Genomic DNA, 21,601 nt, shown 5'->3' with positions numbered 1-21,601 from the left:
ATCATGGGAAATGTAGTTCCAAAACATCTGGGGTGCCAAGGTTCGCCATCACTGACATAGACAAACTACCATTCTGCCTCTCCTGTCAAAGATCGGTGGGTTCCTGAGGACATTGTGCGTCCGTCCCTATGTCCTCAGCCATCACATCCCAAAGAGGTTGCTTTGCATTCTTTGGACGTGGTCCGGGCTCTGCGGGTGTATCTGTCTGCTGCAGCTCCTTTCCGGAGGTCGGACTTACTGTTTGTATCGGTGGCCGATCCGTAGAAGGGCCTAGTGGTCTCGTCGGGCCACCATTTCTCGGTGGATCAGACAGATCGTGGTTCAGGCTTATGTGTCCAATTGCAGTGGGTGCGTGAAACCGGTGGCGCACGCACCCTGGAAGAAGAAGCGATGTACAGGTACGTTGTTTGCCGCAGCCGGGCCGCCTGCTACAGTAAATGTGCAGTGGGCACTCCGGAAGCGGTTAAAGAAGAACGATAGGCAATTAAAAAAATAAATAAATTGGGGATAGAGTGAAGAGGGATTAGACCCCCTGTCAGGTTTTTATGGTTATCTGTGCTCCCATTAGGGAGAGTCACACTTCCCATTTGCCCTGTTTAGCATTATCAATGAAAATAAAAATAAAAGTGAAAGAAAATCTTAAAAATTTGTATAGCACTAACCCCCGAAGGAGCTGCTGAATTTTTCTGGGCTTACTGATTACCTCCTCCAGCTCGTACTCGTTGTCCTTGTCTAGGGGTTCCCAGGGTTGATAACCCAGTAACTGTAAAGACCGACACTTGTATTCCTTGTTAGGATTTTTATTTTGCATAAAACGGTTGAACAAACGCAGTCTCTAAGTTGGGAATAGAGGGTATCGGGGGAAAGTTTAGCTCAGGTGCTTGGAACTGCTGACTTCAATAAAAGTCTCTCTCTATATACACAATCCAGGGAACAGCCGCTCGCAACTGGACTCTTTAGCTATTGAATAAATCCTTAAGTTTGGGTTTAGCAGCCAACAGGTAATCCTAGCTTTTCAAAGTCTCTCACACAGACTTGGTTGGAAACTTGGTTACAACTGGAAGGATAGAGGTAGGAACTTTTCTTACTGTACCAGAATCTTTCAGCTGGTCCGGCGATACTGTAAGAATTGTGGATTCAACCAATGTCCATGGCAGCTCAGCTTCCAGGCTCTTACCGAGCAGCCAGCCTTGTGCGTGGCCCTCTTACTGAAGAGTCCTCCCCTGGTCGCATGTAGAGTTGCTGGGCCTCTCCAAACCCGAGACGGCACCGGAAAACACCTTTGAATCCTCCGTCCAGTTACTGCGCTTGGAACTAGCCAGTTCCGAGGCTCGGAAATGGATGGATCCACACCCCAGGCCATGAGGGCCCCTGATGGTTGGTCAGGAGGACGAGGATCACGGAGTCAGCAACAACTTCTGGATCGGAACCCAGAACCACGTGACTTCAGCACCTTAAGTACCCCTTTCCCGGATTACGCAGTGAGACAAACGCGCCCACTGATTGGTTCAGAGATAAAGGTTGGTACCTAATGCGTCCAACCAGACTGCGTTCTAAAGCCTCCCACAGGTGTACAACCCCACCTATGACCAGGCAGAACTTCTATACAGCCCAGCAAAACTGATGCCAAAGTACAATTTAACACAATTACCCCAAAACTCACTACAGTTTTAAACACATAGCGCGTACTCATTAGGAGTACCGGCGCTACATTTGGTTGTCACTAGAATAGGAGTAGAGGGAAATCTTCCAATGGAGACACAAGGGTTCTGGTGACAACCAGGGATTCCCTCACTTTGGAGAGATTTCCTCTCATTTCCTGTTTTGGCTATAGAAATCTCCCCCAATGGAACACATATGGGGGAAAAAAACCTGACGAGTAATAACTAGGTATGCACTGATACTTTTAATTTTTTTATTTTTTTTAGTACTCGCCGATACATACCGCAACTGTTTTGTTTACAGTTCAGCTGTATGAAATTGTACAAAGCATTGAAAAGTTATTTACAAATAAAACATTTTTTTCATTTTGTGCTTTTTTTCAATGGCAAATGTGTAAATATATGTTAAAGGTGTAAAAATATTAAACGAATAAACCAAAACAAAAAGTTATTATAGTTTATAAAATAGAAAATAGAAGTGAACAAAAACAAAAAAAAGCAGGAAAATAATATTATATATATATATATATATATATATATATATATATATATATATATAGAAAAGGAGAATAAGGAGTTAAAGAAAAATTCCAGTCCCCCAAATACTTTTTTTCAAACACTCTTCCATACTTGTCCAAACATATACCGCAACATTTCAAATAAGTCATATGTGTGCTCCTTGTAATTTATGTTAAAATATTTAATTACTAACCAGATCTTGGAAGCAGGCAGATTCCATGTCAGCCGTGGGCATCTGAAGCCCTCTTCTCTTCATTCCTGGGATTCGGTGCAGCTGGTTACCCAGCATGCACCTCCCGATCTTGCACCTGTGCAGTAATGCCACTGCGTGGCACTCTCTCTTCCTAACAGGTTGCCAAAGCAATAGTAGCTTCGGTGGACGTTCCCGCCCTATTGCTATAGGAAGCTGTCAATCAGGACATCCCGGTCCTACCGTTTGAGTCATTTCCAGTCTGGAAATAATGCAAGGTTTTGTCACTAGCCTATTTGCATGGACTCCTGGGATACGGGACGCCGCTATCCCTGGAGTCTTCGCGAATTGCCTAGTGCCGTAATGGCCTATGGGGCCACAGTCAGAAGTGCTGCTGAAAAAAACCAGCAAAAAGGTATATACTTCTAAACAAAAAAAAAATAATTGCCATTGTTAAAAGCATTTTCAATGACCATAAGATACATTGCACATATAAAAAGTGGGTGGAACACCGCTTTCATTAGGCTGATTAGAGTAAATTAAGGGTTAATAAGGGGTTAAAACAAAAGGAAACTTTAAACAAAAATAGAAAACAAATTTTTTTTTCGCTTAAAACTGACTTCATCTGCAGATCGAAGTTCATCCCTTTAATCTGTACTCTGTAGATGAAGAAACAGAAAGATACACAAAGAAACAATGGGGGAGATTTATTAAAAATCAGTTTATAACTTCAGCTTGTTCAGTTAAGCTTTGACAATAAAACCTGAAAGCTGATTGGTTACCATGTAAAGCTGATTTTGCAGCCCCAGTGTTTCTTTTTATCTTTCTGTTTCAGCGCTGAGGTCGCTTTCTTTTTTTTTTTTTTTTAAAGCTCTAATTGCCGGAACTTGATTTACACTTTAGCTGTCACCAGGGGAACCCCACTCTATTTGTCATGTTTGTCATTATTATCAATTACCATTAGCCTTCAATGAAAGCAATAAGAGGCTGCTGGCTCCTTCAGCTAACCGCAGCCGCCGTCTGCGTCCAGTGCCGATCACTCGTAGATGACAGCTGCATGAGCTATTGCATGAGAGCGGCTGCGATTAGCTGTTCTGCCAAAAACTGTCCCCCCATCGGATAGTGTCCGCCCTGTACTGTGCAGGCGCAGTACTTGTGCAGTACGGAGGACATGGAGACTCCGAAAGTCTCCGAAGATGAACGGCGCCTGCGCATTGAGTCCAGGTTGAAGACCCACCATCCAAGTAGACATACGGTAGCACTTAGTAACAGCGCCCCTCGCGGCCTCTCTTCACTCGCCAAATTTTATTCTACTTGGATGGTGGGGCTTGAACCTGGACTCAGTACACAGGCGCTGTTCATCTTCGGAGACTTTCGGCGTCTCCTTGTCCGCCTGTGCAGTACGGAGAGGACACTATCCGATGGGGGGACAGTATTTGACAAAACACCGGCAGCCTCCAATTGCTTTCATTGGGGCTGCCTCCCACAGCTAATCGCCGGGAACTTGCTGGGGTTCTCGCATGTAATACCTGTTGGGCTCAAGTGCATGTGTGGATGTAACCTTACTAATTTTGGGTTGTCATCAGAACAAGAATAGAAGGGAAATCTTTCATTAGGGACACTAGCTGGGGTGACTACCAGGGATTACCCTCCCTTTAGATGGATTTCCTCTCACTTCCTGTTTGGCTATGGGAAAGGAAGTGAAGGAAAATCTTCACAACGGGACACAGCTGGCAAAAAAAAAAGTGAAGGGAGTAGTTATAATCTTCTCATCACGTTGGAGGGATAAATAAAAGGAGATCAACATGACTGCTATGGTAATACCTGTGCAAATATTTAATAAACCTCTGCCATAAAGTGCAAGCTGCTATTTCTAGATGTGCTGACAACATAATGTGACCAACCTAAAAAAATAAAAAGATAATATGGAAAAAAGCAGCGATTGCTCCCTGCTACATGATTAGGTGCCTGCAGTGAACATAGATCCATTTCCCATTTTAATAAACCCAGCAAATCAGGGCACAGGTCTACTCTGGGCAGTCATTAAAGGGTTAAACATGGGTTTCTTTTATTTTTCATGCTTGGCTGCAAGCCGCAGGTGAATCATGCAATCAGCAAGCCAAGTCCATTGTACTGTATATACTGGGATCAACTGTACACCAATTCCAATTACAGGTGAGCTTATATGTTGAAATATAGAAGTTTGCTGGATTTTGCATGACGATGGTCCCATTTGGTCCTCATACACCATCATATACCTGTATACTGTCAGGCCTTGTTTACTTTAGAGGTGCTCTTTACAAGTGGCGAGGAGGCATTGTATTGCCTCCTTACCACCTGCTTTAACCCAAGGCAGTTGTGGGACACCCCTATTCAGTAATATGGGTTGTGTTCAGCAGCCAGTAATGTCTTCTGAACGTGACAATGGGCAAGGGCATATGTACACTCCCAGCTGCTGCCTATGCAGGATAAGGGGGTTGAGGGGTGGTAAAACAGCAGCTTAAATGCGTGGTTTTACCGTCCCCCAACTGCAAGTTTACCTCAGGCTTCAGTGAATGGTACACTACATTCCAAAAGAAAACAAGCCTTAAAGTGATATTAAACCCTACACTTTTTAAGCACTTTCAGCAGCTGATTTAGACTATTCAGCTCTGGAAGATTTACCCCCCCCCCCCCCACTTCCTGACAAGGCCATTTTTTTGCGATACAGCACTGCGTTACTTTAACTTACAATTGTGTGGTAGTACGACGCTGCACCTTGAAAAAACTTGACGCCCTTTTTTTGCCCACAAATAGATTTCTGGATTTGTTCTGGAATCATGGGGAAAGCAAAATAATTGTCAAAGGATCTGCAGGAAAAGAAATTTGAACTGTATAAAACAGGAAAGGGATATAAAAAAAGATATCCAAGGAATTGAGAATGTCAGTCAGCGGTTTTCAAACTCTAATCAAGTAAATTAAATACAGGACTCTCTGAAAACATGTGGTGTGGCTGTTTCAAGATGCATAATAAGGAGGCACTTGAAGAATGATGGGCTGCATGGTCAAGTCGCCAGAAATAAGCCATTACTACTAAAATGCCACAAAGTATCCCGCTTACAATACGCCAAACATCACCCTCAAATCTTCTGGCACAAAGTCATTTGGAGTGATGAGACGAAAAATAGGATTTTTGTACTCACCATAAAATCCTTTTCTCTGAAGTTCATTGACCGACACAGCACCTTTAATGTTGACCTTAAGGTTATATCGCCACCTTCACGAGAGGACTGCACAGTACCCCCCAGGGGTCGGTCCTACCGGCTATAACCCCTCACTCTGCTTCCAGCAGCTCAGTTCGTCAAATAGCAGTACAAACATAAATATTAGGGATGGGTGCTGTGTCTGTTAATGAACTTCAGAGAAAAGGATTTTACGGTGAGTACAAAGATTTTTTGTACTGACCGTAAAATCCTTTTCTCTGTAATTCACCGACCGACACAGCTCCTCTCTGTAACTAAATGAGTTGTATAGCCTGCCATTAGGATAGGGTTGCCACCTTTTCGCCAAGCCAAACCCGAACACTTTAGCGGCGCACTTCAATTTGTTTTGTAGTACATGCTATAGGATTGTAGTAGACTTGGGATACCTTTGAGTTACCCTAGGAGAGTAGTAAGGAGTAGTAAGGAGGCGCGCATAGCTGCTGCGAACAGTGGCTGTGGCCAAATTGTGTTAACAGTGGAGGGGGTGGACTTAAAGGGGTATAGTTAAATAAAACAAACTAATTTGTGTGACCATAAAATATGATTAATAAAAGAGATGTCACAGTTAAAATATGAACCTAGCCTACCTTAAAAGTGGACACTGTCAGTCAGTAGGGCAGAGGATGGTGTCAGTGGGCAGAGTGCGGTGTCAGTGGACGGTGTCAGTGGGCAGAGTGCGGTGTCAGTGGGCAGAGTGCGGTGTCAGTGGGCAGAGTGCGATGTCACTGGATGGTGTCAGTGGGGCAGAGTGCGGTGTCAGTGGATGGTGTCAGTGGGGCAGAGTGCGGTGTCAGTGGATGGTGTCAGTGGGGCAGAGTGCAGTGTCAGTGGATGGTGTCAGTGGGGCAGAGTGCAGTGTCAGTGGATGGTGTCAGTGGGGCAGAGTGCAGTGTCAGTGGATGGTGTCAGTGGGGCAGAGTGCAGTGTCAGTGGATGGTGTCAGTGGGGCAGAGTGCAGTGTCAGTGGATGGTGTCAGTGGGGCAGAGTGCAGTGTCAGTGGATGGTGTCAGTGGGGCAGAGTGCAGTGTCAGTGGATGGTGTCAGTGGGGCAGAGTGCAGTGTCAGTGGATGGTGTCAGTGGGGCAGAGTGCAGTGTCAGTGGATGGTGTCAGTGGGGCAGAGTGCAGTGTCAGTGGATGGTGTCAGTGGGGCAGAGTGCAGTGTCAGTGGATGGTGTCAGTGGGGCAGAGTGCAGTGTCAGTGGATGGTGTCAGTGGGGCAGAGTGCAGTGTCAGTGGATGGTGTCAGTGGGGCAGAGTGCAGTGTCAGTGGATGGTGTCAGTGGGGCAGAGTGCAGTGTCAGTGGATGGTGTCAGTGGGGCAGAGTGCAGTGTCAGTGGATGGTGTCAGTGGGGCAGAGTGCAGTGTCAGTGGATGGTGTCAGTGGGGCAGAGTGCAGTGTCAGTGGATGGTGTCAGTGGGGCAGAGTGCAGTGTCAGTGGATGGTGTCAGTGGGGCAGAGTGCAGTGTCAGTGGGGCAGAGTGTGGTGGCAGTGGGGCAGAGTGAGTGGGGCCGTGGCAGTGGGACAGAGTGCAGTGTCAGTGGGGCCGAGTGCGGTGTCAGTGGACGGAGTCAGTGGGGCCGAGTGCGGTGTCAGTGGACGGAGTCAGTGGGGCCGAGTGCGGTGTCAGTGGACGGAGTCAGTGGGGCCGAGTGCGGTGTCAGTGGGGCCGAGTGCGGTGTCAGTGGGGCCGAGTGCGGTGTCAGTGTGGGGCCGAGTGCGGTGTCAGTGTGGGGCCGAGTGCGGTGTCAGTGTGGGGCCGAGTGCGGTGTCAGTGTGGGGCCGAGTGCGGTGTCAGTGTGGGGCCGAGTGCGGTGTCAGTGTGGGGCCGAGTGCGGTGTCAGTGTGGGGCCGAGTGCGGTGTCAGTGTGGGGCCAAGTGCGGTGTCAGTGTGGGGCCGAGTGCGGTGTCAGTGGACGGTGTCAGTGGGGCCGAGTGCGGTGTCAGTGTGGGGCCGAGTGCGGTGTCAGTGGATGTGTCAGTGGGGCCGAGTGCGGTGTCAGTGGGGCCGAGTGCGGTGTCAGTGGGGCCGAGTGCGGTGTCAGTGGGGCCGAGTGCGGTGTCAGTGGGGCCGAGTGCGGTGTCAGTGGGGCCGAGTGCGGTGTCAGTGGATGGTGTCAGTGGGGCACAGTGCGGTGGCAGTGGATGTGTCAGTGGAGCAGAGTGCAGTGTCAGTGGGGCCATGTCAGTGGGGCCGAGTATGGTGTCAGTGGGGCCGTGTCAGTGGGGCCGAGTGCGGTGTGAGTGGGGCCGAGTACAGTGTCAGTGGGCAGAGTGCGGTGTCAGTGGATGTGTCAGTGGAGCAGAGTGCGGTGTCAGTGGGGCCATGTCAGTGGGGCCGAGTGTGGTGTCAGTTGGGCCATGTCAGTGGGGCCGAGTGTGGTGTCAGTTGGGCCATGTCAGTGGGGCCGAGTGCGGTGTGAGTGGGGCCGAGTGCAGTGTCAGTGGGCAGAGTGCGGTGTCAGTGGACGGTGTCAGTGGGCAGAGTGCGGTGTCAGTGGACGGTGTCAGTGGGGCAGAGTGCGGTGTCAGTGGACGGTGTCAGTGGGGCACAGTGCGGTGTCAGTGGACGGTGTCAGTGGGGCACAGTGCGGTGTCAGTGGGGCACAGTGCGGTGTCAGTGGGGCACAGTGCGGTGTCAGTGGGGCACAGTGCGGTGTCAGTGGGGCAGAGTGCGGTGTCAGTGGGGCAGAGTGCGGTGTCAGTGGGGCAGAGTGCGGTGTCAGTGGGGCAGAGTGCGGTGTCAGTGGGGCAGAGTGCGGTGTCAGTGGGGCAGAGTGCGGTGTCAGTGGGGCAGAGTGCGGTGTCAGTGGACGGTGTCAGTGGGGCACAGTGCGGTGTCAGTGGACGGTGTCAGTGGGGCACAGTGCGGTGTCAGTGGACGGTGTCAGTGGGGCACAGTGCGGTGTCAGTGGACGGTGTCAGTGGGGCACAGTGCGGTGTCAGTGGACGGTGTCAGTGGGGCAGAGTGCGGTGTCAGTGGACGGTGTCAGTGGGGCAGAGTGCGGTGTCAGTGGGGCAGAGTGCGGTGTCAGTGGACGGTGCCAGTGGGGCAGAGTGCGGTGTCAGTGGACGGTGCCAGTGGGGCAGAGTGCGGTGTCAGTGGACGGTGCCAGTGGGGCAGAGTGCGGTGTCAGTGGACGGTGCCAGTGGGGCAGAGTGCGGTGTCAGTGGACGGTGCCAGTGGGGCAGAGTGCGGTGTCAGTGGACGGTGCCAGTGGGGCAGAGTGCGGTGTCAGTGGACGGTGCCAGTGGGGCAGAGTGCGGTGTCAGTGGACGGTGCCAGTGGGGCAGAGTGCGGTGTCAGTGGAAGGTGTCAGTGGGGCAGAGTGCGGTGTCAGTGGACGGTGTCAGTGGGCAGAGTGCGGTGTCACTGGATGGTGTCAGTGGGGCAGAGTGCGGTATCACTGGATGGTGTCAGTGGGGCAGAGTGTGGTGGCAGTGGATGTGTCAGTGGGGCAGAGAGCGGTGTCACTGGATGGTGTCAGTGGGGCAGAGTGCGGTGTCACTGGATGGTGTCAGTGGGGCAGAGTGCGGTGGCAGTGGACGGTGTCAGTGGGCAGAGTGCGGTGTCACTGCATGGTGTCAGTGGGGCAGAGTGTGGTGGCAGTGGACGGTGTCAGTGGGCAGAGTGCGGTGTCACTGCATGGTGTCAGTGGGGCAGAGTGCGGTGTCACTGGATGGTGTCAGTGGGGCAGAGTGCGGTGTCACTGGATGGTGTCAGTGGGCAGAGTGCGGTGTCACTGGATGGTGTCAGTGGGGCAGAGTGTGGTGGCAGTGGATGTGTCAGTGGGGCAGAGAGCGGTGTCAGTGGATGGTGTCAGTGGGGCAGAGTGCGGTGTCAGTGGGGCAGAGTGCGGTGTCACTGGATGGTGTCAGTGGGGCAGAGTGTGGTGGCAGTGGATGTGTCAGTGGGGCAGAGAGCGGTGTCAGTGGATGGTGTCAGTGGGGCAGAGTGCGGTGTCAGTGGGGCAGAGTGCGGTGTCAGTGGGGCAGTGGACTTTTAATTACCAAAAAATCAAAAAAAAAAAAAAATCAAACATATGCACAAATAGAGAAGAAAAGATATTAGATAAAGGCTACTGAGTGGGCACTGCACAATGAAGTACTTATGCCAGGATGAGATGGTACTGCAGGGAGAACTAGACTGCAATCTTCAACCAGCAGCCCTGGAATGTCCCTGGAAAGACCAGACTGAACTGCAGGAAAGTGAAGACCATCAGCTCTGCACTCACCCAGCAGGGGCGGACTGACAACTCATGGGGCCCCCGGGCAATAGAAGATCATGGGGCCCCCTTGGTCTCCACACTCAAGCCAAACCTGCACAGGGAGACACTGGAGGGAGAACGCACACACACACACAGGGGGGGGGGGGGACACTGGAGGGAGAACGCGCACACACACACAGGGGGGGACACTGGAGGGAGAACGCGCACACACACACAGGGGGGGACACTGGAGGGAGAACGCGCACACACACACAGGGGGGACACTGGAGGGAGAACGCGCACACACACAGGGGGGGGCACTGGAGGGAGAAGGCACACACACAGGGGGACACTGGAGGGAGAATGCACACACACAGGGGGACACTGGAGAGAGAATGCACACACACAGGGGGACACTGGAGGGAGAATGTGCACACAGGAGGACATGCACACAGGAGGACACGCACACATGAGGACACGCACACATGAGGACACGCACACATGAGGACACGCACACATGAGGACACGCACACATGAGGACATACACACAGGACACGCACACAGGACACACACTTACACAGCACAGGACATGCACACAGGACACTTACACAGCACACAGGGGGACACTTACACAGCACAGGAGGACACGCACACGGGGGGACACGCACATGGGAGGACATGCACACAGGACACATACTTACACAGCACAGGACATGCACACAGGACACTTACACAGCACACGGGGGGACATGCACACGGGGGGACATGCACACAGGACACAGGACACATACTTACACAGCACAGGACATGCACACAGGACACTTACACAGCACACAGGGGGACATGCACACAGGGGGACATGTACAGGAGGACATGCACACAGGACATGCACACAGCACACAGGGGGACATGCACACAGGACATGCACACAGCGCACAGGGGGACATGCACACAGCACAGGGGGACATGCACACAGCACACAGGACATGCACATAGGGGGACATGCACACAGCACAGGGGGACATGCACACAGGACATGCACACAGCACAGGGGGACATGCACACAGGACATGCACACGCACACAGGAGGACATGCACACAGCACACGCACAAAGCACAGGGGGACATGCACATAGGACATGCACACAGCACAGGGGGACATGCACACAGGACATGCACACAGCACAGGGGGACATGCACACAGGAGGACATGCACACAGCACACACACTTACACAGCACAGGACATGCACACAGGACACTTACACAGCACACAGGGGGACATGCACACAGGGGGACATGCACACAGCACACAGGACACACACTTACACAGCACAGGACATGCACACAGGACACTTACACAGCACACAGGGGGACACGCACACAGCACAGGAGGACATGCACACGGGGGAACATGCACACGGGGGGACATGCACAGCACAGGACATGCACACAGGACACTTACACAGCAAACAGGGGGACATGCACACAGGGGGACATGCACACAGCACACAGGGGGACATGCACACAGGACATGCACACAGCACACAGGGGGACATGCACACAGCACATGGGGACATGCACATAGGGGGACATGCGCACAGCACAGGGGGACATGCACACAGCACACAGGACATGCACACAGGACATGCACACAGCACACAGGGGGACATGCACATAGGGGGACATGCACAAAGCACAGGGGGACATGCACAAAGCACAGGGGGACATGTACACAGGACATGCACACAGCACAGGAGGAAATGCACACAGCCAGGAGGACACTGTGGGATGGAGGGACCCGGGGCCCATGCATCTGTCTGTACCGCCCCCCCCCCCCATCACGTGTGGCGGCCCTGGTGTCTCGGCTTCACTCACCGAGTCACTGGATGCTGAGCCTGAGACACTTCTAACAGCGCGCTGCTCCCCGCCGGCCCCTCCACTCTTCTCGTCGGTCCCAAGTCAGGTGATGTCACGATGCATACAGTACAAGCACCTGGCCTGGGATGGACGGGGGAAGGAGGGGCCGGCAGGGATCAGCGCACAGTTAGCATCTGCATCGCGGCATGTAATTCAGCCGCTGCAAGTGGCCTCTCATACGGCCGAGTCCGGGCCCCTAATGTCCGCGGGCCCTCGGGCGGCGCCCGAGTGACCGACTGGTCAGTCCGCCCCTGTCACCCAGCATTCTGTCTGTGTCCCCTTATCTCGCTCGGCAGGCTCTCTGTGTCTGTTCCTCTCGTTTTCTGGACAGGTCACATGATCGGCTGGCAGAGGGGAAGAGCCGAGGCTGTGTGTCTGCATGGCGGCTGTGAGGGGGGAGAGACGTGCCAGTGTCCACTCCGTGCAATGTGTCACAAACACAGCGCCGGAGACTCGGCCAGAGCGCCGGGCAGTGCAGGCAGGGAGGGAGACACCTGCATGGGGAATCCCATTACAGAGTAATAATAGGAGACTCCTCAGCACTGTGTCCGGGGCTCAGGTGGACTGATCCCCGGACATAGGATTCAAAACCCGTACTGTCCGGGTGAATCCCGGACGGGTGGCAACCCTACATTAGGAGAAACTAGGCAAAATTGTTACACAATACACAGAACTTTAATCCCGCCCCAGGGGGGCGGGCCCCGTGCTATCAACCCTTCCCACTGCTCCTAGCAGCTTCAGTACATCAACAAGCAGTATAACGTAGAAAAAAGGAGGGGTGGGTGCTGTGTCGGTCGGTGAATTACAGAGAAAAGGATTTTACGGTGAGTATAAAAAAATTCTATTTTCTCTTATATTCACCCACCGACACAGCTCCTCTTTAACTAAATGGGACGTCCCCAAGTAGTGCCAAACGAGGGGTGGGAAAAACAGCATAAAAACTTCATCCACCATGGCAAGTGGGAACTAGTGAAACTAAACCCACAAAAAAAACAGCAATGTGTGGAAAAACACCACTATATAACCGAGTATCCTCAACAGGAGTGATCCCCAAGATCGCAACATTGCGGAAGTAATGCATTAACCAAAACAGTACTGCGTTTTTATCGAAAAAACTGGAAAAAATTCAATTGCAACTACACGGCTGCCTGCAAAACTTTGCAGCCCAAACAGGCATCAGCCGATGCACTGACGTCTACCTTGTAGAACTTGGTAAACGTGTGGATAGACGACCAGGTCGCCGCCTTACACACCTGATGTCAGAAGGCCCAAGACGTTCCAATTGCTCTTTCTAGAGTGGGCTGTGACTGGAAAGGGAGGCACCTGCCCCTTCAAGGCGTAGGCTTGGACTACAATCTGTCTGATCCACCTGGAAATGGTGGCAGACGAGACCGCCAAGCCCTTCTTAGGACCAGCCTCCAAAACAAACAGTGAGTCTGACTTCCGAAAGGAGGCTGTGGCAGACAAGTACACCTTCAGAGCCCTAACCACATCTAGAGCGTGAAGGGCCACCTCCTTGGGGTGCTTCGGTTTAGGACACAATGATGGCAATACAATGTCTTCATATGAAAGGCCGAAACCACCTTCGGTAGAAAGGGCGGTTGTGGACGCAACACCACCTTATCCCTGTGGATGACCAGATAAGGCGACTTGCAGGACAAGGCCGCCAGTTCTGAAACCCTCCTGGCCGATGTGATGGCCACAAAAAAGACCACCTTCTGTGAAAGGGTCAGCAGAGAAATCTCCCTGATATTCTCAAATGGCGGCTTCTGAAGCGCCGACAACACCAGGTTCAAATCCCACGGAGGTAACAGAGGACGCACCGGAGGGACTACATGTCGCACCCCCTGCACAAAGGTACACACTAATGAGTGAGATGCCAGGGGTCTTTGAAAAAAGACAGCCAGAGCTGAAATCTGCCCCTTGATGGTGCTCAACGCCAACCTCTGGTCTACACCCTGCTGAAGAAACAGCAGGATCCTGGATATAGAGAAGGAGCACGGATGCCACCCTTTCTCCTCACACATGGAGATGTAGACCTTCCAAGTACAATGGTATATCTTCCTGGAAGAAGATTTCCACGCCCTCAGCATAGTTGGAATCACTCCGACAGACCCCGGTTCCTCAATATCTTGCTCAATAGCCAGACCGTTAAAGCCAGCGATGGTAAAGCAGGGTGAAGGATTGGACCTTGAGATAGGAGGTCCTCTCTCAATGGCAGGCGCCAGGGAGCGTCTGCCACCAGGTCTGTGTACCAGGGCTGCTGAGGCCAATCTGGGGCAATCAGGATTACTGGAATCCCCTCTGCTTCCCTAAGGCTGACTGCTGCAGACGGAGACAGATCCCACCAAGGTTAGAGCGTAAGATTCCCTGGGGCGCGGAGTCTAAGAGCCAGCAGGTGTTCACCAGAGCCTCTAGTGGTGAGGATGGACTTGACTGCAACTGGCTTCAGGTCGTGACCCCCAGGGTCCCCCAGCTCGCACCCACAGTAGGCAACAGGAGGATAGGGATAGTGAGGGATAAAGCAAAGGTCGGGGTCACAAGCAGACAGGAATAGTCAGGGATACGCCAATAGGTCAGGATCACAGGCAAACAGGGATAGTCAAGGACACGCCAAAGTCGGTAATGGAACAACAGAAGAGCACACGGGAGGTAACAGGAAGCTAAACACACAAAGGAATACACAATGGTTGATCAGCAGGGTTGGCCTGCAGTGCACAGGTTAATATAGAGTTCTCTGATAGGAGCTAGGATGGAGTCATGCCAGAGGATGGATTACAAAACAGTCAGGTGAGGGTCGGCTGGTCTCTAGAGATGAACACATGGAACAGGTAAGCAGACAAACTATTGCATAACCAAGACAGTACCCTCCCTCTTACGAGGCCTCCCCCTCCCCCACCTGGGTCTAGGCTTAAAGGGAAACTCCAGATGGAACCTCCTCAACAGACTAGGAGCAAAGACCTCAGATACAGTGATCCAAGACCTCTCCTCAGGGCAAAACCCTTTCCAATGTACGAGGTACTGAAGAATGCCTTTACGGAGCCGGGAATCCAAAACTTGACTAACCTCGTATTTTAGATTATCTTCAGAGACTGGAACCGAGGTAGGGAGAGGACTTGAGGACTAAAGGCTTTTTAGGAATGGGTAAGGGCATGAGAAGATCAGGAGCCTGAGCAGGGTCCCCCAGACCCTTAAAGATGAGCTGGGCATCTAGAACAGGACCACCAGACTGGGCAGAGGTCAGTGGATCCCCGAGGTCAGGTTGGTTAGAAGGTGACATGTCACAAGAGTCAAGCTGGATAGCTGAAACACAAACAGAATGCAGAGAACCCTGAGAAAAAGATTGAGAACCCCACCTGGCCGAATGAGGCAGTCTATCCAAAGGATGGATTGAGCCTCTTAAACGAGTTTGAATGGACATAGTAGCAGAAGGGTGAGGCCAGGTCACCGAAGGTCCTGAACAACAAGCAGGAAGCTCATTAGGCATGGGCTGGACTGGCATAACTGGTGCAGAGGCCGGCTGAATAGTATTGTCAGGTGTAGCGACCATCTCAATCGCATCACAGGGCATAGCAACTGTGGAACTTGCAGACAAGTTAGCCTGGCTGTGCGTCTAAGGGAGATTAGGGACAGGCAAAGGTAAATGGCCATGCAAACTGGAGTGAATGATCGACTCAGGTTCATAGGTGGGCCCCTCATCCAGAGTACCACATGACCTAGAGAGTGCATCAGTCCCACTATTGCAGGACGCATCCCAGAGATCGCTATATACAGCGGGAAGAGCAGAAGATACTGGGATGGTGGTAACAGGAAGTTTCTCTTTTGGGGTACCCTTGAGTAGGCAGGAAGAGGAACAGGAGGAACCCCAAGCCAGGATCTGTCCAGCAGACCAGTCAACGTGTGGAGAATGGAGCCGTAACCAAGGAAGACCTAATATGATAGGAGATGAAGCCTTAGGTAAGACATGGAAGGATATCCACTCCTGGTGGAGTGTCCCTACTGACATCTTAACAGGAAGAGTCTGGAAGTGGATAGGGCCCCCTGGGAGAACAGTGCCATCAATCGCCAAGACCACCAATGGCGTTATAAGGGGCAAAAGGGTAAGTCTCATGGAGGATGCAGTTTCCCAATCCATGAAATTGGCAGCGGCTCCAGAATCCAGATGTGCCAAGACCGAACGAGAGGAAGCACCGACATGAAGCAACACAGAAAGGAGAAGACGAGAAGGTGATATTTCAAGGTCTAATACTCCACCTTCCAGATGTATTAGCCCTGAGCGTTTTTCCGGAGGAAGAGAACAAGTGTCACAGAAATGACCTTTGGCCCCACAATAGAGGCATAGGCCCAGAGTTCTGCGCCTAGCACGTTCTTCGGGAGATAACTTAGTCCAGCCCAACTGCATAGGTTCCTCAGTAGGCAGGGGGTGCTCCTCGGATCGAAGAGAAGGGACTGGGGGCTCAGGCTGCCTAAAGAACGGGGAGTGCTGGCGTCTTTTTTCCAGGGCCCTCTCCTGAAAGCGAATATCAATCTGGTTACACAAGGTGATGACACTGTCCAGATCAGCAGGAAGGGATCTTCCTGCTAATTCATCCTTCACTCTATCAGAGAGGCCATGTAAAAAGGTTGCAACTAGGGCCTCATTATTCCAGCTCAATTCAGCTGTAAGGATACGGAACTGAAGAGCATACTGTCCCACAGAAGCGGACTCTTGACGGAGACGTAAAAGAGCGCTAGCCGCTGAGGAAACACGACCCGGTTCCTCGAAGATATTCCGAAAAAGTTTCAAGAAATCAGACAGGCTAGAAACCACTGGATCATTCAGTTCCCCCAGAGGGGCAGCCCAAGCTAGCGCCTCGCCGGACAGGAGGGATATAATATATGCTACTTTCGCCCGGACAGGAAGTTTTGGGGCTGAAGTTCAAAATGAATTGTGCACTGGCTAAGGAACCCCCTGCAAGCCCTGGAGTCCCCAGAGAAACGGGCCGGAGCTGGTAGTTGTAATGAATGTGTGGCTGCGATTGATTCGATAGGTGAAGCGGCAGATAGTGGTTGAGGTTGTCGAACCGAGGGTCCTAATGAGGCCTAAACCTGTTCAACACGGGATGCCAAATCCTGAAGGAATCGCATCACCTGGGTCTGATGCGATTCTTGGGTCTCAAGTCTGAACTAAGCCCTGCAATGGGTCATCTGTGGATAGTGGCACATCAGCTGGGTCCATGGCTGATCAAACTATCAGGTAACCTTGAGGCAAGGTGACAGATGCACACCGTAGGGATCAGGAGTGCACCGCAAGGTTGTGGACCCTAAGGCTGACTGCTGCGGACGGAGACAGATCCCACCAAGGTTAGAGCGCAAGATTGCCTGGGGCACGGAGTCTAAGAGCCAGCAGGTGTTCACCAGAGCCTCTAGTGGTGAGGATGGACTTGGCTGCAACTGGCTCCAGGTCGCGACCCCCAGGGTCCCCCAGCTCGCACCCACAGTAGGCAACAGGAGGATAGGGATAGTGAGGGATAAAGCCAAGGTCGGGGCCACAAGCAGACAGGAATAGTCAGGGACACGCCAATAGGTCAGGATCACAGGCAAACAGGGATAGTCAAGGACACGCCAAAGTCGGTAACGTAATAACAGAAGAGCACACGGCAGGTAACAGGAAGCTAAACACACAAAGGAATACACAATGGTTGATCAGCAGGGTTGGCCTGCAGTGCACAGGTTAATATAGAGTTCTCTGATAGGAGTTAGGGTGGAGTCATGCCAGAGGATGGATTACAAAAGCAGTCAGGTGAGGGTCGGCTGGTCTCTAGAGATGAACACATGGAACAGGTAAGCAGACAAACTCTATTGCATAACCATGACAGGAGGCACAGCCTGATCGCTCTCAATTCGAGCAGATTGATCGGCAACTTGGATTCTTCAGAGGAAGGAACGATTATCCGTCCGGAATGACCGGGGACCTCAACCACCAGATCAGGGAGTCCCTGACTGGCTGGCTCACCTGGATCTGCCGATCCAGGGACAACGGAGATTTGTCCCATTTTTGTCAAGATCTCCTTCTGCAGGACTCTGGTGGGGAACTGGGCATAAGGTACTGCCTCGAAAGAGGCTACCATGAGGCCGTGCACCCGCATGCAAAAGCGGAGTGATGACCACTTGCGGTTCATCAGTAGTTTGACCGCAGATCTGAGAGTCTGCAATTTGTCTGAGGGGAGAAAGAACCTCGCTTCCCTGGAATCCAATAGTAAACCCACAGACAGTCAATGTCACGTACCTTCTAGTAGCGAGCCCGGATTGCGGAGAGAGGCCTCCTTTACGACTCCCACTACCGGTTTCCTGGCAATACAACAGGGAACACAGGAGTAAGGAGGGGTACAGGTGCCTGGCAGGATCAACAGATGGGTAGGATGGGTAGGCGAGGATCAGTGGAGCAGGTGATCACAGTGAAGGGACCAGCAGGTAGTTTATAGCAGATACACCGTTTAATGGAGCAGGTAACTTGGAGATAAACAGTGCAGGGAAGCAGGTCACTAGTAGCAGGTGAACAGGGTAATATACACAAGTGCTTGCAGCAGATAACAGTCAATATAAGCAGGTACTGGAAGCAGATGGATAGTGTAATACTAGCAGATCACTTGTAGCAGATAATACAATCCAGTATAAGCAGGTGACTTGCAGCAGATAGGTAGTTCAATATGAGCAAGCACTTATAGCAGATGAACAGTCCAGTATAGCAGGTTATTGCAGCAGATAGGTAGTTCAATATGAGCAGGCACTTATAGCAGATGAACAGTTCAGTATAGCAGGTTATTGCAGCAGATAGGTAGTTCAATATGAGCAGGCACTTATAGCAGATGAACAGTTCAGTATATAAGCACGTTACCCTTCTAGCAGACGGATGGTCAGAGCAAGCCGAATCGGATACCAGGCAGGAACGAAGTACAAGGGAACAGGCAGGAGAATAGTCACAACAAGCCGAGGTCGGGTGCAGGCGGATAGCAGATGGGTCACAGGCAGGCCGGGTCAAACAGGAACAAACAACACAGATCAGGTCTCACAGGTATAACGCTGTTGAGCAGACAGCAAAGACTGTTGGCAAGAGGCTGGTTTAAATAGGCCGTTTGGCGCCAATACGGACGCACGCATGCGACCGTGCGCGTGCCCGCACACGCGCACCTGTGTACGAACGTAAGGGCGTTCGTACGATCGTGCGTACCCGCGACGATCGTACATCAGAAGACCTGGAGGACAATCTCTTTGTGAGATTTTCATGACAGTCAACAGTAAATGGCTTCCAACGTGCATAGGACAAACTTTTCTATGTTTCTATGTTATGTGACCGGAGCAGATTAAAAACAGGTAAGTACACAGATCCATACCTCCCAACATTTTGAGATTGGAATGAGGGACACCTACTGGCAAATGTATGTAGGCATAGGACACGCCCCATGCCACACCCCCTTAAAGGAGAATTAACCAAAAAAAGTTCATTAAACCCACAAGGGCATTTTTTAACCACTACTATTCCTTTATATTGGCTTTTAAAATGTACAAATGCAGCAATTTAGAAATTGGATGAAAGGTTTAGCACTGGGAAACACTTTTTGAAAGATAAAAAGTGAATTTTATATACAACTATATAGATAAGACCAAAATGAGGGACAAATGAGGGGGAATGAGGGACAGAGGGACATTGCTCCAAATCAGGGACAGTCTCTCGAAATCAGGGACAGTTGGGACCTATGCAGATCTATTTCATACAGGGGAATGAGGGAACATTATTCTTGCTCTCTGTAGTAAGTAGGGAACATTTTTAAAGTGGAGTTCCACCTTTTTTTTGCAAGTCCCTATGTTCTCAATGCCCCCCCCCCCCCCCCACCTCCCCACGGTGTAAATTAATAAATTAAAAAAAAAAAAAAAAAATCTAAAATACCTTTATTTTATATATCTGGGCAGCACTTCCTGTCCCGGCCACCCAGGCGATGATGTCATTGGGCGATTCCGAGGGTCATCTATCCTAGGAGTCTTCAGGAACCTTAAAGAGAAACTTCAGTTTATTCACATCATTTGTAAGAAAAACATCCATTTTGAAGCTTCCCCCCAACCACTTTGCATATTATTTTATATATACTGTGATTCTGTACTTGCCAAATATGCTGCAGAAATCTCCCTCCACTGAGTCTGGCTGCAGCCATTTTAACTGTGGGCAGCTGAAGCTGCTGCCTGTTCACTTCCTGGATTTACACAGACACACACCTCTGGAAGTGGGCTGTATAAGGTATTTAATGGCAAAAAAAAAAAAATGTTTTACTATCCAAAGTTAAAACAACAAGGGCAGAAGATTTAATAGATGGAAAAATGACAAAATGACTGAAATTCTGCTTTAAGCCATCTGCACTTGCCTTTCTGTGTTGTCCTTTGATTGACGAGTTGGCATAACAAGGGGCGGGCACTTCTATCACCACCGCCATTGGTATGGCAACCTGTAATGAACAAACTGCACCATGTAATTACTGTGGAGGTGAAAGATCGAAAGGTGCATGCTAGGTCACCAGCTGCACCTAATCCCAGAAATACACAGGTGTAGGCTTCAGATGCCCACTTCCTCGATGGCCCCTGCCTGCTTCATGTAAATTATTGATTTAAAAGTAACAAGCATAAAGACAGTATGATCTGAATCTTTGAATGCTATTGCTTGCAATTATTTTCTATGTTCCCTGGCGTTGAGCCTTTTTGATCTGAGCAGATCAATGCTGCTCAACTGATGTGTGGACGAGCCCTAAAACGATTCTTTCACCAACAAAAAAAAAAAAAAAGAAAGAGAAATGATACTTACTATGCCTCCCAATTTTGCTGTTTTGCAGAGTTACACCAGCCAAAGAACCATCAGCATTGGACATTTCTGGGTGAGACAAAAGCCTGCGGTCCCCACCGCGCTCTGTGCTTCCTCCCCATCACTCCTGTGTGCCAGGGAATTGGAAAATACCTTTATTACACTGACCCTAACCCTCAATGCAGTGATTATGTAATACATCTAAATTGACAGTAGGTGGCGATGCGTCCTAACATTTGCTGACCTTTTATCGCAATAGAGCAAAGTCAGTCCTAAATAATACATTCCTATTTTCATCTTGCATCACTTGCTCCATAATCAGTGGTGGCTGGTGCTCAAAAAAAAAATTTTTGTTGGGGGGGGGGTGAAAACAAACTGAAAAATTCAGAAAAAAAAAAAAAAATTTGCAGCCACTGTGCCCCATCAAATGCAGCCACTCTGCCCCATCAATTGCAGCCACTGTGCCCCATCAAATGCAGTGCCTGTGCCCATAAATTGCAGCCACTGTGCCCATCATATGCAGCCTGTGTGCCCCCACCCCACGCATGCTCGCCGCCTGACCGGTACACACTTACTGTACCCCATCCTGGTGGTGGGTGATGGTGGCTATCTGTCCTCTCCCGTTCCGTTAGGCGTCCAACCAGGACGCCTGAGCCTTCAGTCAATCAGGTGAAGGGTATTAGATCTGCGCCTCCTGATTGGCCGAGAGGCGGTTCAGTGTTAGCAAAGCAAATATTAATTTGCTTTGCTAACCCACCTGGGTGAACTACGAGCACAGTTCACCTTTTTTGAAGTCTATAAGGCCCCATTCAGACCTGACCGTATTTTTTTAGCCAATAGGAAAAATTATCATCTTTCATCGTTTGTTGCTATGTTTTTAGATTTTGTCATCTGCTTCCTGCTCCAAAAACACCCAAATCTGCCCGATTCGAGCGACAAAAAAAGGGTCCAGAACTTTTTTGTGCTTCAGGCTTAGGGCTTCAGGCGATTTGGAGTGGAGATGTGAACCATCTCCATAGAGAATAAATGGATT

This window comes from Lithobates pipiens, unplaced genomic scaffold, assembly GCF_037356315.1.
Source record: "Lithobates pipiens isolate NorthernLeopardFrog02 unplaced genomic scaffold, aLitPip1_a1.2 Scaffold_23, whole genome shotgun sequence".
NCBI lineage: Eukaryota > Metazoa > Chordata > Amphibia > Anura > Ranidae > Lithobates > Lithobates pipiens.
The sequence above is the reverse complement of the archived record's forward strand: the minus strand, read 5'-3'. Positions refer to the sequence as shown.